This window comes from Pongo pygmaeus, chromosome 2, assembly GCF_028885625.2.
Source record: "Pongo pygmaeus isolate AG05252 chromosome 2, NHGRI_mPonPyg2-v2.0_pri, whole genome shotgun sequence".
Classification (NCBI taxonomy): domain Eukaryota; kingdom Metazoa; phylum Chordata; class Mammalia; order Primates; family Hominidae; genus Pongo; species Pongo pygmaeus.
In genome coordinates this window covers 159,181,755-159,200,873 of record NC_085930.1, presented here as the reverse complement: position 1 = coordinate 159,200,873, position 19,119 = coordinate 159,181,755, and positions in this window count along the sequence as shown.

The window sequence follows — 19,119 nt, the reverse complement described above, 5'->3', positions numbered from 1 at the left end:
AGCACACTGCCAGGCAAGAAGTTTGTTAGGTTGTTGTATTTATTCAGTCTTTATTGAGGCTAGAAGAAATTACAACCAAGTTTTAGTTATGGTTGTTTTGGGAAGGGTGGGACTGTGGGGGCTTTGCTTATTTTTGTGCTTTTCAGTATTTTCTAAGTTTTTCTAACACGTGTTAAAAATGGGAAGATTTAAGGATTATTCTAACAATTGATATTGTAGAATAAGTGACATCTACCTCATCATGGCTTGTGGTCAGTAAAAAGTCCCCTTTCACAGTGTAGTTGACTTGTAGGACAGAGCCCAGTTTGTGTGAGAAAAAGAAAACAACACTAAACAATCCTTGTCATCATTGAGGAACAGGATCCTACTCTCATCCTATTTAGATTAGGAAAGTCATCAAGAGATTAAAATCACTAATTTTGGAAGACAATCAGGAAATTTTGTACAAAATTCCTCCTAAATATAGAGGATAGAAAGTGTTCCTTTTCACACTGGGTCCCTTTTCGAGTGGCCTGTGATATTGTGAAGTTCGATAACTACCTTGTTTGTATTACTCAGATGCTGGAATAACTGGATGTGATCATTTAAACTATGAGTGATGGGATCCTGACTTCCCTACCCAAAGAATAGTACTGTTTGAACTGGCAGTTAATCACAGCTTTTTTAAAAGTGACTTATCTGTAATGTACAATATGACTAATTTAGCAGCTAAGCAATTTCATTGTGATCTTGGTGTCAGTGGAATTCCTGTCACCTATCCAACAGTTAAGTCATATTGCATAACTGTGGGGTGACATCACCATGCTACAAGATTATTGGCTGGAGACAAGAAAAAAAAGTTTCCTGGACTGTAAGCCTTTCCGGTATCTGAACGAACGACTTGTGCTGTTACTGCAGTACAGCCAGAGAGAAAAGTAAAAAGGGATTTATAGTGGCTGGCTTTTGGTGTGTCATTGGAAATCACAGTCTGTAGCACACGAGGAGATTCTCCAATGTGCCTAATTATGAGATCTCTTCCCTTTGTGTCATATTCCACAGTATCGGTCATTAAGATGTGGGGTGAGACAGCCGAGACAATGGCATTCTCTTGTAATTAGAGCATTTTATTTTTCTAAGAACTTTGTAGTCTTCCCTTTAGAAGCAATACTTTAAAAAAATGCAGTCCACCATCTGCTATACACATAGAAACTGAAGAGATGGTCAGCTGGGACCCAGCTGAAAACCTTTTATGGCTGAAAGCCTGTTTATTTCCCAGGGAACTGGTAGTACAGGTTAATCACCACATAATACATACATTTTAAGTTTATTTAATTGTATAAAATATCAAGCTTTAAAACTACCCACAGAAATGCCTAAAACCTGGAGCAATAGCTGATTGAAATTTGAGAATATAATGGCTAACATTTATTGTTTACTATTTATTGTTTACCATCACTGTTCTGGCTAAAATTTATTGTTTACTACTTATTGTTTACCATCACTGTTCTGGCTAACTTTTATTGTTTACTATTTATTGTTTATTATCAGGTTCAAAGTAATTTACATATATTAATTCATTAAATCCTATGAAGGCAATACTATTATTATTCCCAGGTTAAGGATGAGAGAATGGAGACTGTGAGATCACAAAACTGGAAAAGAGTAGAACCAGGATGTGAATCCAAGTGGTTCAGCACCACAGCACACAGTCTTAACTGTTGCCCTCCACTGTATCTTTTGTAATAATAATAATAACAACAACAATTATTACTACTCCTGCTGTTGATACTACCACTGCTGCTTCCATCTACTAAATGCTTTTTATCTCACAGACTCGGAATTATAACCATCATATCTCTTCATCAACTCTATGAGATAGAAACTGTGCCATTATTATCCCCACTTGATAGATTAGGAAAATGAGACACATAGAAAATCAGTCACACAGACAGTAGGTAACAAAGCAAGGATTCAACCTCTGTCTAGATCCAGACTCCATGCTTTTAACCACCATACTACACTGCTTTTCAATAGCTGCCATTTATTGAGTACCAACTAATGTGTAATCCTCACAAATATCCTGCATTGTAGGTATTATTAGTCCTGATTTACAGATGAGAAAATGGAGGTTCCAAGAAATCAGGTAACTTGCCAGTTTCTAAGCGGCAGAGCCAGAATTCTTCCAACTTCATTGAACACCATTATACCACAATACCTCTAAAAATTCGAAACAATTCTGATGCAGAATGACAGAATGTAAGTCAGGTAAAGGGCTGGTATCTCAGGAGTCACTTAGTGCAAAGAGTGATATCTTGGTCTGGGCATCCCCAAGGGTGGGGCCTGGTAAAAAGATGCTGGAAGTGTCTTACAAGTCAGCAGTCACTGAGGGGTGGTGCTCTGATGGAGGGGCAGTCTTCCTTGACTGCACCCTGTTCATCTGTGAATTCTGGATGATCCCCTGAGTGTGGGCAGATTCCTCTCTCTCCCGTCAATTCTCTTTCTCTTTTCATTCCCCTTGATATTTCCAAAACGGCACTCCTCTGCCCTCCTTCGTTTAGTAAGGAGTCTTGCACATGCTCAGTTCTCTTGCCTTGTAAGGGTTTTCTCCCCACCCCCAAGCCTCCTCTCCTTTTCTAGCACATATTCAGCCCTCTGGAATGCAGCCACCCATAAGCATGACACACATTTTCAAAGGGCTTTAGAAATGCATGTGATTAGTGAATTAAATTTTGTTAAAGGGGAAGTGTATCAATACTGCACATATGTTACCTGTTAATTTCACAGTATGGGCATCCTGCCTTCAAAAATATAATAATTTAAAAAATCGGAAATCACAATAAAAAGCAAAACAAACAGACAAAGACTGAAAAACAGTTTGAATATTGCAAGAGAATTTACCCCAGAGTTTTTAAGTATAAAGAGCCCCTGGGATTTATTTAAATTCTTATTCTACTAAAGGAAATCAAATGTATCCATTTATTCTTGGGGACACAGAGAATAAAAATATGTATGACACATCCAGCATGTACCTAAATACTTAAAAAGTGAAGTCAAGGCCAGGTGCAGTGGCTCATGCTTGTAATCCCAGCACTTTCGGAGGCCAAGGTGGGCAGATCACCTGAGGTCAGGAGTTCGAGACCAGCCTGACCAACATGGAGAAACCCTGTCTCTACTTAAAAAAATATATAAAATTAGTTGGGTGTGGTGGCACATGCCTGTAATCTCAGCTACTTGGGAGACTGAGGCAGGAGAATCGCTTGAACCCAGGAGGCAGAGGTTGCAGTGAGCCGAGATCACACCATTGCACTCCAGCCTGGGCAACAAGAGTGAAACTCTGTCTCAAAAAAAAGAAAAAAAAAAAAATCAAATATCCTAAGAGTGAAACAAATGGTAAAATAGGGTTGTTCTAATAAGGAAGCAAATCCTCTGAACCAAATGATCAGGGAATCTTCTTGAAGGAGGAGAGACTTGGCTGGAACTAAGAGAACTGGTAGAACAACAAGAGGTTGATATTAGAAGTTAAGGAAAGGACAGCCCATACAGGGAACTAGTGTGAGACAAAAAGACAAGAATAAGGGATGAGGCCATGAATCCTCCTTGAGGGTAAATAGCTATTAAGTAATATAGAATATTTTATAAAAATATGACGGGATGGTCAGTTATTTGTTTGCTTTTATACCAGAGAATAGGAAGTAGTGAAAACGTGTCTCATCTTAAAATTAGAAAGGGGAAAAGCTTAACATATTGATGTGCTATGAGCTGGCCATCCCCTGGACCCATGCATCTCCCTTTAATGAAGATAGAAGTAGACTCAGCATTATAAGCAACTCAACAGCCCCCAAAAGGTGTGCTCCTCTAAAATTCACTCTGATAACTCTCAGTGGGCAGGGAGTCTACTCCTGATTAGGACCTGGATCCTAATCAGATGACCTCCTGGGTCATCTGAGCTTCTCAGTGACCTCAGGTGAATCATCCCATCTTCCCTGCTCTGAGTTTATATTCCTGAAAAATTGCAAGGTCCTTCTATTCAGAGAGTCAGTAAATAATGTATGGGAACTTCTCTCATGTGCTGTTTGTGGTCCTAATCAGTGTCTGGGGTTGGATTTTTATACCCAAGACTTCTGTAAGATAAATGAGTTCACTTTGGTTCTTCACTGACAAGTGCTTTGGGATGTGGTCCTGAGGAGATCACTTCATTCACTCATTCAGATGTTGAATGAGTGCCAACTGTGGTAGTCAGCCTCCAAGATGGCCCCTGATGACCCCCTCCTTCCTGGTATGCATGCTGGGTAAGTGCCCTTGGACATTTGTCAGTGGTATTCTGTGGGTCCAGTAGAATACGGCAGAGTGATGGTATGTCACTTCTGAGATAGATGATTGGAGAAACTGTGGCTTCTACCTTGTTCTCTCTTGGATCACTTCCTTTGGAGGAAGTCAGCTGCCATCTCATGAAGACATTCAATGACCTATAGACAGGGCCACGTGGAACTGAGGGCCTCTGCCAACAGCCAAAGAGAATCCAAGGCTTTTTGTCAACAGTTCTGTGAGTAAACCAGCTTAGAAGCAGATTCAGCAGCCTCAGCCAAGTCTTTGGATGATGCAGCCCTGGATGGCACCTTGAATTGAGCCTTGTGAAAGACCCTGAGAACCTACTCATCGAAGCTGCTCCTAGATTCCTGACTCTCAGAAACTGTATGACACAGTTAATGTTGGTTGCTTTAAGCAGCTAATATTTGGGGTATTTTGTTAACATAGCAACAAACAACTAATAGACCTACCATTTGTCTGTTCCTGTGCCAGGTACTGGGAATGAATATAGCTTAAGAATTTGCCTTCTAGAAGCTAACAGTACTCAGGGAAAAAAAAATCAAAACCAAACAAACCAAAACAAGACCCAGGTGTATAAGCACCTACTTACAACACAGTACAACAAACGCTGCGAGGGAAATCCCTACAAGTGCTATAGGAGACAGGAGATATATAATAATGCACTCTATTTGGAGAGAGAAGGGGTACAGAAAAGCTTCACAAATAGACATTAGCGATTAGTCTCTAAGAAAAATCAGGACTTTTCCAGGCAAAAAAGAGAGAATAACATATGCAAAGACCCAGAGGTGGGAGACCCATGGCGTGCCTTAGGGAATGTGTTCAATTCCATGTAGCTATGGCTAAGGATTCATATGAGGATTCCCTGCTAGGGAAGATCAGTTTATCCTAAGATATGAGAAGCCATTGACAGATTTTAATGAGGAGATTGGCAGAATCGGATATATGTGTTAGACAGACAGCTGGTGTTGGATCACAAGGAGGGCATGGTAGAACCAGAGACAAGGAAAGATGGAGGCCATATAGAAAACTACTGTAGTTCTTTACAGTAGCTACCCACGTTAGAGACTAGTGAGCTTCTGATGTGATTATATCACTCATATTTTTCACTGATCATATATATATATTTTTTGAGACAGAGTCTCACTCTGTCATCCAGGCTGCAGTGCAGTGGTGCAATCTCGGCTCACTACAACCTCCACCTCCTGGGTTCAGCGATTCTCATGCCTCAGCCTCCCAAGTAGCTGGGATTACAGGTGTGCGCCACCATGCCTGGCTAATTTTTGCATTTTTAGTAGAGATGGGTTCTGCCATGTTGGCCAGGCTGGTCTCGAACTCTGACCTCAGGTGATCTGCCTGCCTCAGTCTCCCAAAGTGCTGGGATTACAGGCAGGAAACACTGCACTTGGCCAAGGCATATTTATTCTATATTATTACCTATTCAGAAATAATAATTTTTTTTTGGTTTTCACTTTGAAATGATTTCAGATTTATGAAAAAATTTCAGGAATAATGCAAGAAATTCTTATATACTCTTTACCCAGTTTCCTCAAATGTTAACATGCTATATAACCACAATATAATTTTTAAAATCAGTACATTGACTGGGCCCGGCGGCTCACACCTGTAATCTCAGCACGTTAGGAGGCCAAGGTGGGAGGAACACTTGAGGCCAGGAGTTAAGAGATCAGCCCAAGCAACATAGGAAGACCCCATCTCTACAAAAAATTAAAAAGTTAGTTGAGCATAGGGGTGTGTGCCTGTAGTCTCAGCTACTGGAGGAGGGAGTTGAGGTGGCAGGATCACTTGAGCTTGGGAGATCGAGGTTGCTGTGAGCCGTCATCATGCCACTGCACTCCATCCTGGGTGACAAAGTGAGACTCTGTCTCTAAACAAATAAATAAAATCAGGAAATTAAGATTGATACACTTTTAATTAATCAACTGACTTTATGCAGATGTTCCTTGTTGTCTGATTAGCGTACATTTTCTGGTCCAGGATCATACCTTGCTTTTAGTTGTCATGTCTTGTTAGTCTCCTTTAATCAATATCTCAACTCTTCTTTGTTTTTCATGACCTTCACGCTAATGAAGACTACTATCCAGTTATTTTGTAGAATGTTCATCAACTTGGGTTTAGTTTGTCTAATATTCCTCATGATTAAATTTATTTATGCATTTTTGGCATGAATACCATAGAAATGATGTTATGTGTTCTCAGTCCATTGTATTGAAAATCATATGGTATTGTTATGTCTCATTACTGGTAATGTTAATTTTGATAACTTGGTCAAAATTTTTTTGCCCAGGTTTTACACTATAAAGTTTTACACTATAAAGTTATTGTGATTCCTTTTGTAACTAATACATATTTTTTGAGAAGATACTTTGAGACTATGCACATTTCCTGTTTCTCATCAAACTGTCACTCACTAATTTAAAAATTATTGGATTAAAATTACTTTATTAATGCTTGAATTAATAATTATTTTAGTGCTTGCCAAGTGATGAAAATCAGGAGATTCTGAATTTTTTGTCTGGTGGCTTTGAAACATATTCATAAATTCTTTGATATTCTGTCTTTTAAGAAAAATGGAGCCTAATTCCCCTTTCCTTGTGTGTGAGCTGTACAGTAGTTGGCACCTCTTTTCTAGTGAACAGTATATGGCTGAAGTGTCTTCCAAGGCCAGATCATAAGAGGCATTGTAGTTTACTTTTTGATCTTTCTTTTGGATGACTCACTTATGGAGAAGTCAGCTGCCATGTCATGAAGACGCTCGAGTAGCCCTATGAGATGCCCATGTGAGCAGAAATTGAGTCCTCTTGCCAGCAATCAGCCATAATTTGCAAGACACGTACATGAGCTACCTTAGAAGAGAATCCCTGGGCCCCAGATAAGCCTTCGGGTGAATGCAGCCCTGGCAGACATCTTGACTGCAACCTCATGAGAGACCCTGAGCCAGAACCAACCAGCTAAGGCACTGCCCGATTCCTGACCTACACGCATGGGGATGTGAGATAATGTTTATTGCGTTAAGCCACTAAGTTTTGCTATAGTTTGTCATGTAGAAATAGATAATGAATTCATGCTGGCAGGTAGGAAGGAAATCATTAGAGACATGTTCAGGAGGAATTAATACTAGGAAAGAAAGTATACCCCCATCCCCCCAAAAAACCATGGATATGTTTTTTATGCATTTAAAAATGCATATTAAAATTATAATAAGAGTCTACTTTTCATGAGATCAGCTAAAATTGAAATCTGATAGTACCAATTGTCTCATACACTGCTGTCAGAACATAAATTGGTACAATCATTTTCAGAAAACAGTTTTACATTACCTAGTAAAGGTGAAGTTACACATACCACCAGATGGATTAGCAACATCCTACCCTTATATATGCACACACCAGAAATAAGTGCACATGTACATCAAAAAATATGTACATCAATGTTCATAGCAGTATTACTCATAAAAACCTGAAACCAGAAACAAGTATCCCTCAATGGTAAGATGTATAAGAAAATTGTGGAAGATTCATTCACTAGAATACTGTACATAAGTGAAAATCAACAAAATACAGCTACAGGCAATAATGTGGATGAGGCTTAAAAACAATGTTGAGTGGAAAAGGTCCCACACAAAGGAATATATATAGTATGAATCTATTTATGTGAAGTTCAAAGGGAGGCAGAGTTAAGCTATTTTTTTTAGGGATGATTACTTAGGAGGTAAATCCATAAAGAAAAATAAGAAAAGTGAATACCGTAAATGTCAGAATAATGGTTTCTTTAGGGAGGAATATAGAGGTTGTGACTGGAAAGGGGCTATGGGTGGGGGCTTTCGGAGGTGTTTACAATATGTCGTTTCTTTTTTTTTTTTTTTTCCTTTAAAAATCATTCCTATTGGCCAGGCGTGGTGGCTCACTCCTATAATGCCCCACTTTGGGAAGCCGAGGTGGGTTGATCACTTGAGCCCAGGAGTTTAAGACTAGCCTGGCCAACATGGCGAAAGCCCATCTCTACTAAAAATACAGAAATTAACTGGGCGTGGTGGTACACACCTGTAATCCCAGCTACCCAGGAAGATGAGGTACAAAAATCGCTTGAACCTGGGAGGAGGAGGTTGCAGTGAGCTGAGATTGAGCCACTGCCCTCCAGCCTGGGCAACAGAGACTCTGTTTCAGAAAAAAAAACAAAAAAGCAACAACAAAAAAATCATTCCTATTGAAATTTAACTTACATGTAATAAAATTAATGTAACGTTTTATATATATTATATATAAAATATATACTTATATATTATATATACTTATTATATATAATGTATTATATATGCTTATATATTATATAATACATCTTCTAATATATGTATGTAATATATAATGTAACCTGTATATCAGTTACACAGATGTTAACTTAACAAGCAAAGTTCGTTGAACCATACATTTGTATTTTATGCACTCTTTGTTATATATCACAGTTTAAAAGGTCCAAAGTAGAGTATAGCCAGGCACAGTGGTTCATGCCTGTAATCTCAGCACTTAGGGAGGCAGAGGCGGGAGGATAGCTTGAGCTCAGGAGTTCAAGACCTGACTGGGCAACAGAGCAAGATCCTGTTCTCCACAGAAAGGAAAAAAGAAAGTAGAGTATAAATACAGCATAGGATCTTGAAAATCAGACTGGATCAAAAGGTGAACATGAACTAGCAATTAAGGTTCTGTTTAAAAACAACTAACACGTGTTGGGACCTAAGAATTAGGGTAGCACACAATAAACTATCTCCTGGCTTATATTTTTTGAACATCACTGGGTGGGTCAGTAGTCTGAACCTGATTGCCAAGGCAGTTCCTAAACCTGGGGAGTATGACTGATAAGTTTTTCACCTTGACAGCAGAAAGCAGTTGGGCCCAAGAGAGGGTAGGCTTGATGCTAGCAAAATTATGAAGATGAAGCCTTAAGTACCTTATCTTGTTTGTGCTTGCACCCTGCTCTGCTTCTCTACACCTGTAGATTCTCAGCAGCCTGCTGCTTTTCTACACCTTTGGATTCTCAGCAGCCTGTGTACTTGTGTACTTATCCCCCTTCCCTTCCTGTCATCTACCCATTTCCAAAGCCAAGGCAGGTCTAAAGTCCTGCTTTGTTGACTCCTGGTTCAGTCAGGGGTGTTTCTATCATATCACACTGGCTGAAGGTATTTGTACCTTAACCTTGATCTCTGATTATGAATGAAAGGTTTTGGGTCCTGTTAAAGAAATTTTCATCACCAGTGACTGGTTATTTGAGGTGTATTTTGGGTGAGGTGGGCTTGCTGCCCTTGGGGTAGCACCTTGTAAGCTCTGGTATGGTATGCCCTGGGGAGAAGGTGTCAGCTAACTTTTAAAAATCACTGCAGGTGATTCAGATATGACAACCTGTATCCTGTATGACAACCTGCCTTCTCTCCACACCCCGTCTCTCAATGAGAACCACCGTTTACAGGAAGGCCACTCATAAGCAGATATATCTATTTATTCATTCATTAAACAACTATTTCTTGAGCTCTAACTGTGTCTGGCTATGGGCTAGCACTGGTGACTCAGGGTTGAATAAAAACAGGCATAGGCCATGCATGGTTTAGTGCAAGACACACATTAATCAAGGCAAGCAGATAAATGTAAAGTTACCAGTCAGGTAAGTGTCGTAAATCTGGGTTTACTCAACATAAAGACAGGTGAATTGAGAGTTAGCTTAATAATTATGATTTTCAAGTATAAGATGAATAAATTATGTAGAGGAGAATATTGTACACTGTAAAAAAGACATAAAAAAGGAAGTTTGCTGTAGCATAAAGAATTTAAGGTAATGGCTACCATAGTCAGAGGGCCTGCTCTGTGCCAAGCATGGTGTTATTTTATTTTATTTTTTTATTTTTGAGACTGAGTCTTGCTTTGTTGCCCAAGCTGGAGTGCAATGGTACGATCTCAGCCCACCATAACTTCTGCCTTCTGGGCTCAAGCAATTCTGCCTCAGGCTCCTGAGTAGCTGGTACTACGGCATGCACCACCACGCCCGGCTAATTTTTGTATCTTTAGTAGAGACGGAGTTTCATGTGAGCCGGGCTGGTCTCGAACTCCTGACCTCAAGTGATCCACCCGCCTGGGCCTCCCAAAGTGCTGGGATTACAGGCATGAGTCACTGTACCCGGCCCAGTGTTATTTTATATATTAAAAATTTTACATAAATATATTTTACATATTTTTATATTTTTATAAAATAGTGATTATATATTATCATTTATTAAACTCATATATATTGATAAAGCCTCACAGAACTCTACAGAGATAAAAAAAGCAATACTTAGAGATATTAGATAATCTGTTCTAGGTCACACAACATATATATGTTTAATAACAGCTTTATTGATATATAATTCACATACCATAACATTCACCCTTTTAAAATATAAAATTCAGTGGGTTTTAGCATATTCATATACTTGTAAATTACCACTATCTAATTTTAGAACATCTTCATCACCCCCAAAGAAATCCTGTACACATTAGCTTCTACCTTTCATTCCCCCTAACCTCTGCCAGTTCCTGGTAACCACAAATCTACTTTCTTTCTGTATGAATTTGCCTATTCTGGACGTTTCAGTAATGTTTTCAAGATTCATTCATGTTATATTGTATATCAGTACTTTGTTTCTCTTTGTTGCTGAGTAATATTCCATTGTATGAATAACCTCATTTTGTTCACTCTTCAGTTGATGAACATTTGAGTTGTCTCCACTTTTTGGCTATTATAAATAATGCTGCTATGAATATTTATGTACAAGTTTTCATGTAGACATATGTTTTCAGATCTCTTGGGTTTATTTCTAGGAGAAGAAATGCTAGATCATGTGGTAACTCTATGTTTAACATTTTGAGAACCGCCAAACTGTTTTCCAAAGTGGCTGCATCATTTTACAATGTATCAGCAATGTATGAGGGTTCCCATTTCTATACATTCTTGTTAACATTATTTAAGGTATCCTAGTGAGTGTGATGTGGTATCTCATTGTGGTTTTAATTTGCATTTCCTCACCAGCTAAAATTCATGAAATTCAGATTCAAGTTCAGGTCCAAAGCCAGAGTTTTAGCCACTGTGCAATACCATCTCTCTCATGCTCTTAGAAGTAAGGAAGAATATGTTGATAAGATTGTAACGCACTGGATTGAATTTTAATTATCATCTGGGTATTCATCTCTAGAAGCTTTTAAAAACAAGAGCTTTTTTGTTGTTGTTGGTTTTTTGTTTTTTTGAGACAGTCTTTCTCTGTCACCTAGGCTGTAGTGCAGTGGCGTGATCTAGGCTCACTGCAACCTGTGCAATTCTCATGCCTCAGCCTCCCAAGTAGCTGGGATTACAGGTGCGTGCCACCACACCCAGCTAATTTTTGTATTTTTAGTAGAGATGGGGTTTCACCATGCTGGCTAGGCTGGTCTCAAACTCCTGACCTCAAATCATCCGCCAGCCTCAGCCTCCCAAAGTGCTAGGATTACAGGTGTGAACCACTTCACCCAGCCCAGTTTTGTTTTCAGTCTAGGATGTAATAGCTATGGATTAAATTCAGTGATGAGCTGGTAAATGGTTGACAACCAACTTGGGGTGCCACAGTGGGGTGGGGGTAGCAGGAGGAGCTCTGATTTGTAGCCACTGCTTATTACCATGATGTGAATACTCCCACCTATTACCGATTTCGAGCTACCAACTTGATGTCTGTCAGCCAGCTTGCAAAAATCCTGAAAATGTAACAATCAGCTCTTGTGAACAGTATGAGCCTGAGCCAGCTCCAACACACAAATTCTATAAATTCATTAAGGCACTTTTTGAATTACAAATGTCTTTGTACATAAGAGAAAATAAAATGATCACTAGTTACAGAAGATATAATTACATATGTAGAAAAATCTAAAGTAATTCATGTAAAATTAATATAAGCAATACACAATTTCAGCAATGGGACTAGATTAAATAGTTATACAAAAATTATCTTCTCTCACAAAAATAATTAGTTAGCAAATGTGATGGTGAAGATTTCCCCATCATAGTAGCAACGAAACAATAACAGCAACAAAGCCTTAGAATACCTGGAAATACATTTAATAAAGAATGTACAGTTTCTATAAGAATAAACATCAGAAATTCTTCTGAGGGGCATTAAAAAACTTTGAAAAAAAAGGGAAAGATGTATGCTGAGATCTTACAGGAAGACTCAGTATTATATAATTATTATTTCTTCCTGAAATATTTTAGAAATCAAATGCAATCTCAATCACAATCCCAACAAGATATATTTAGAAAATCAATAAGATGAATAGAAAGTCGTTCATCTAAAAGAAAAAAAAAAACAAAAAGAGGTGAGGCTAGGAAAATTTTGAAAAATAAGACAAGAGAAGGCTAATTTTTAAAACAACAAGCATATATTTCAGAAAAAAGAAATACAGTTAATTGAAAAGAAAAAGAAAAAGCAAACAGAGAGAGACAGGCCAGCTCACTTCTGGAGTGCAAGAGCATTCCTCAGCCATGTGTTCCCTTCCTCTTGTGTCCCAAATGGAATGAAAGTGTGGAGGGAGGGTGTTAAGTGACTTTCTGAGCTGTGTTTTGAAATGTATTTCTCCTTAGTAACAATGTTATAAACAGTGCCGAGGTTCCAAGGCTAGCCCAGTTCTATCATAGGTTAGGTACAGGCTTCGAAGGCGTATCTTATAAACTCAACTACCAAATTTAATATGGATCCCACTGTATGTGTTCTAATCTCCAACTTTTGGAATGCATCATTACAGTCAGTAGGGAACTACTTAGGCAAGTAAGTATAATGAATAAAGAGTATTTTGAGTGTGAATGTGGCATGTTATGGCAATATGTTCAATGTTTTTAATTCTCTTTCACCATAGAATGTTTTTTTGATTTCTCATTTGCTTATTTGTGTAGCTTATAAGATAATTACATATTTAACTTAGCATTATGAGAAACAAAATTGATAACATTGCTTTAATCTCCTGAATGTATAATATGTTCTTATTTCTGAACAGATAAATTTTTCAGGATATGGAGGAAATAAGCAGTCCAATCTCCACTGATCTATATATTTTTTCAGATGTTTATTCTGGAGTGAATATTTACGGGCTAGATAGAATTTCTTGAAAATAGACATGTCACATTCTTGTTTATATGTAACATTTATTACAAATGGCAAGAAATGATAATTTAAAACTAACTTTAAAAAATGAGTTCAGGACAGGTGCGGTGGCTCTCGCCTGTAATCCCAGCACTTTGGGAGGCTAAGGTGGGTGGATCACTTGAGGTCAGGAGTTCAAGACCAGCCTGGCCAACATGACAAAACCCCATCTCTACTAAAAAATATATATATATGTACAAAAATTAGCTGGACGTGGTGGCGCATGTCTGTAATCTCAGCTACTTGGGAGGCTGAGGCATGAGAATCACTTGAACCCGGGACGGGGAGGTTGCGGTGAGCTGAGATCGCACCACTGATCTCCAGCCTGGGTGACAGAGCAAGACTCTGTCTCACACACACACACACACACACACACACACACACACACACGAGTTCAGGAAAGTTTAGTTTAGAACTAATTTATAGCTTGAATACTTTGAGGTGGTATTTAGATCAATTTATTATTCACTAATTTTGTTGAAAATTTATATCATGAGTATTCTGATTCCATCTCAAGGCACAAGGTTACTCTCAGTGGATAAAAACTCAGCTACAGATGAGGTTATTGAAATGCCATGCATATAAGCATCCTGGCTCATTTTCAATTTGCATATGTATGTGGGTAGGGTGTGTGTGTCTGCATGCACCCACAATCCTTAAAATTACGTGGAATATTAACAAATAATATCATGCACATCCGATGTTTGTGCAATAATATTAGAGAGAGAGAAGGTTATTCTCTGAGACCCTCCAAGCATCTTGCTGATAACTAGTTTTATCCTTTGACACCACTGTTTGAGGCCACAGCAGCTTGCTGACACTCAAACAGTGAATTAGTGACAGGCTCTGCAGAGAACAGAGCACTTCTCTGTCCACAGAATTCCGGGCACCAGGACGAACACATATGCACTGTAGACTTTGAGTATTTTTATATGACTCAGTATAAATGTATACATTCATAGCCTCATGAGCGCATGTCTGTAAATATGGGGTCTCAATAGCTTTATGCATTTTCCTCACTAGCCAGCGAGTTCTCTGGCATACTTAATCAATCCTCTACTATTCTTGGATAGGAAGTACTAAATGGCTGAGGTTTTAACAAATACCATGTTTCACTTAGGCAGTGTAGAAATTATCCCAGTATAAGTACATTACTATTTTTATGTTTTTGATTTTTAACTTTTATTATTTTAAAAATAACATACATAATGTATATTCATAATGGAAACATATAAAATGCAGATAAGTAAAAAGAAAAATATACCTGATCCCACCATGTGGAGATAATAGCAACCATGATAAATTTGATGTTTACCTGATTTAGACCTTTTTCTATGCACTTATATACATGCATAAAATTTTTCACAAAAATAAATCATATAGATGTCTTAAAACCTTCAAACCCTGCTTTTAAAATTTAATATACCATAAATACCTTTCAATTTCCAACATAACATTTAATGGCTGCAAACCAAGAATATTTTTGCTGAATAGGACCAGGAATTCTTTGCCCCAAAGATCTTATATTAAATTGAAACTTAATCATCCCAGGACCTGGCCTCCTGAGGATAAGTTGTACCACTGTGGCATCAAAAGGTAGCCAAGGGGCGCTGTTTAAGGTAGCTGGGTGTCTAGGTGAGTGTGTGCATGTGTGTATGGTACTTCACAGTGTGGAATTGAGCTGGGGGTAGAAAGAGGTGTGAACTACAGCCCTGGGCCAGGAACCAAAGACCAGTGTCTGGGTTTGGATAGACCCACACTGCCACTGAGAATTCTAAATTTAAGCCCATCTTCCAGATAATTTTGAAGCTTACATTTTTTAAGGAAAAAAAGAGATAATATTTTTTATTTAGTAGTTTGCTTTCATAACTTTAAAACATTTTGGCACATGATAGGTGTATTGTCCTTCATTTGAACTTGAGGCAGCCCCTAAAAATGTCAGGAGCAGGCCTGAATACACAGATTATATACTTCCTAAATTTCTAGAATGTATAATAATTGTTTTATATAATAATTTACCTTTCTATATGAATGAAAAGGAGTATTACATGAGTGCTCATTTATTGACTGGCTAAGGTTCAATTTAATATGATATTTATTGAAACTTCACCATATACCATATTCTACTGGGTACAGGATGAGAGGCAAAAATACATAGGCCAGACCCTTACAGGACTCCCAGTCTTCTGGAGACCTCAGACTGTGAAATAATTATCCCACAGAGTGATAAGTGCATCAGACAAGTGTGAACATGGTACAGAGTCACAGAGAGGAAAGAGTGGACAACTTCAGGGTCAGGTCCCTGGGATCAATTAATTTATCTGGACAACTATAGCCTCACAGAAATCTTAAAAAAGCTGTATAAACCATTCCATCCCAGATGAATTATTGTAAGCCTTCGAAATAGTTGAACATTTTAAATTTTTGATAAATTTGGTAAGTTGGTCACTTGACAAATTGATCATTCAGGAATTCACTTTCAGTAGATGATTTTCACCTAATCAGCCTGTTTCTTTGAGGGGCTGATCTCAAGGTACATTCATAGAAACTCCGTCCATGCTGGGATTTAAAAAACACATGGGAAGGTCAGGTGCATTGGCTCAGGCCTGTAATCTCAGCACTTTGGGAAGCCAAGGCGGGTGAATCACCTGAGGTCAGGAGTTCGAGACCAGCCTGACCAACATGGTGAAACCCAGCTCTACTAAAAATACAAAATTAGCTGGGTGTGCTGGTGCACACCCATAATCCCAGCTACTTGGGAGGCTGAGGCAGGAGAATCACTTGAACCCAGGAGGCAGACGTTGCAGTGAGCTGAGATTGCGCCATTGCACTTCGGCCTAGGCAAGAAGAGCAAAACTCCTCAAAAACAAACCAAAATAAAAAAACACATAGGAGTTTGAATGGGAAGGAATGTGGTCAGTTAACGAGGAAAAATACTCTGTGAAGAGGGAACAGCACATGTGTCAGCTTGGAGGCACATCATGGAGTGGCACATTCTGAGAACAGTAGGTGGTTAAAATTGCTAGAGGACCGAGGTGAGGAAGCAAAAGGAAATAAAATTGGAGAGAAAGACAGGGCTACAACCTGGAGGGTTTTGTGGTGCTGGGTTCCATGGAGTTTTATCCAATAGGAAATGGAAGCCATTGAAAGATTCAAAGGCAGGAAGTGAGAACATCAGACTGCATTTTAGACAGACCATGCTGGCAAAGGAATGAAGGATGGATTGAAGGGGAGTAGTCTGGAAGGAGGGAGTTCACTGCTGAGAAGGGAGCATACACAAGGGTCATGATAAGGGCAAATTCTGGATTCAGAGCGTTGAGATTCAAAACTGCTTCTATCACTTAGCAAATGTGTGCGTGGGCAAACCTGGTTTCCTCATCTGAAAAATACAATAATAATAGCTGTGAAGATTAAAATAAACAATACATATAAAGTGCTCAAGGAAGAGCCTGCCATATAGCTCTTAATACATGCTAGCTATTATTATTAAAATGTAATATAATTATTGTATTTAGGAGTTCAAAAGAAAGATATTGATGGTCAGGCAGTGGAGGAGGGTGTGGGAATAAGAAATAAAAGGAGTGGATTTGACAGGCCTCTTTGGCGATTAGATTCAAGATGAGGAAGGAGGAATTTGGGAAGACAGGAGCAAGAACAAGTGGGATGGTGGAAGGTAATGAATTTTGCTTTGGACATGGTGAGTTTTAGATACTTTTGGGTCATAAAGGATATCCAGTGAGCAGATTGATATGTAGGCCTGCAGCTCAGTAAAGAGAAGTGAAGGCCACATAAGCAAAATGCCAGGGTAAGAGGTTGATCAGAAATAGCTGCACTGATGTACAAATACTGTTTCATCTATTTGGCCCTTGATGCATGATGTCTGTTAGTACTCAGAAGAGAGGGCACCTTAATAGCTTTCTTAGGTGCAATCTCCACTATAAAAGCTTTGCTTATCAACCCAACTAGGTAGGGCTTCTTTACTCTTACACTCTTTGTTACGGACTGAATATTTGTGTCTCTCCCACCCCACCAAATTCATATGTTGAAGACCTAATCCCCAATGCTGTGTTATTTAGAGATGGGGCCTTTGGGAGGTAATGAGGGTTAAATGAGGTCTTGAGAATGGGCCCTTGGTCCTATGGGATTACTGCCCTTATAAGAAGAGACACTACTCCGTTTACATACACCAAGGAAAGGCCACGCGAGCACACAGTGAGAAGGCGGCTGTCTACAAGTCAGAAGAGAGCCCTCAGAGAAACGACTCTGTTGGATCTTGATCTGATGCTTCTAGCTTCCAGAACTGTGAAAAAACTTTCTGTTGTTTAAACACCCAGTCTATGATATTTTATTTTATTATGGCAGCCTGAGCTGACTAGTATATCCTTGTATAAGGGGTTCTTTGTATTTCTCCTATGGGTTGGTCTTTTGTTTCACTCTCTTTATTCGTATATGTTTCTTATCATTCCTTCCAGATTATAGGTAGCTTGAAGGCAGGTCTTTCCTTATACTTATGTTAGCATTCCCTGTGGTGCCCTGCACAAGGTTTTGCCCAAAGGAGATGTTCAATAAACATTTGATGACCTCAAGATAATACAGTAATTTCTGTGAAGAAGGTCACAGATAATAAGCTTAGGGCAGGAGACTAGGCAGCATTCAAGACTTGGGCTCAGGTAGAAATGGAGAAGATATAGGATTTCCATGTGAAATTTGGAGATTAGCAAGGACAGAGGTTCTCAACAATAATCAGTGAGAAGAGTGAAATGGCCAACATGTCTCCATGTAAGGCATATTTTTTTTTGAGTATTTTGCACTACGCAAGGCATTATGTAAAATTATGTTTTGGCTTGGCTGCTTCAAATTAACTTTGAAAAAAACATATTGTTTTTGAGTTAGAGTTTGTCTAAAGCAAATGAGTTTAAAGGCTAAAATCGAGAATGGGTCATGTCCTTAATAATTTTATGTAGTAAAAGATATTTTTAAAAGAACTACCAATCAACTGAAAAATCCAAAAATCCAACAATGGCAGCCACTGCCCCCCAAAGAAACAAAATGAAACAAAACAAGCAAAACAAAAAATATTTTGTTTATTGCACTTCAAACTCTAGTTTATTGGGAACCACTTAAAATTGACATAATGTTCTTAAGTGGAGACTCAGGGGTGATGCTGTGATTCTGTGTATTTTCTGCGGGATGCCAAGTGTGTTCTGGGGGTCATGGTAGAAAACAGAGAGGGACTTTGCCACAAATGTCTCAAGATAACCCTCTGTGAGGATAGAAGAAGTGGGAGAGATTTATTTATTTATTTTCTCTGGAGCATCCTTCATTGCCATCTTGCTAATCTCCTGAGTGCTACTGGAAACAAGGACTTTCTAGTATCATCAGTGCTGAAGCCCAACAGTACATGGGATGAAAATGGAGTAAAGTTGACTCTACCAACCTATCCACCTAAGAGAAACCAGCACGTGGATGAATGGATGTCACAGCCTGGGGCAAACTCTTAGACTTGTGTCCTCCAATAGGTGAGCCACTAGAGCCACAATTGGCTATGAGCACTCGAAAGTTGGTCAGTCCAAATTGAGATTGAGATGTGAGTGTAAAATATGCAC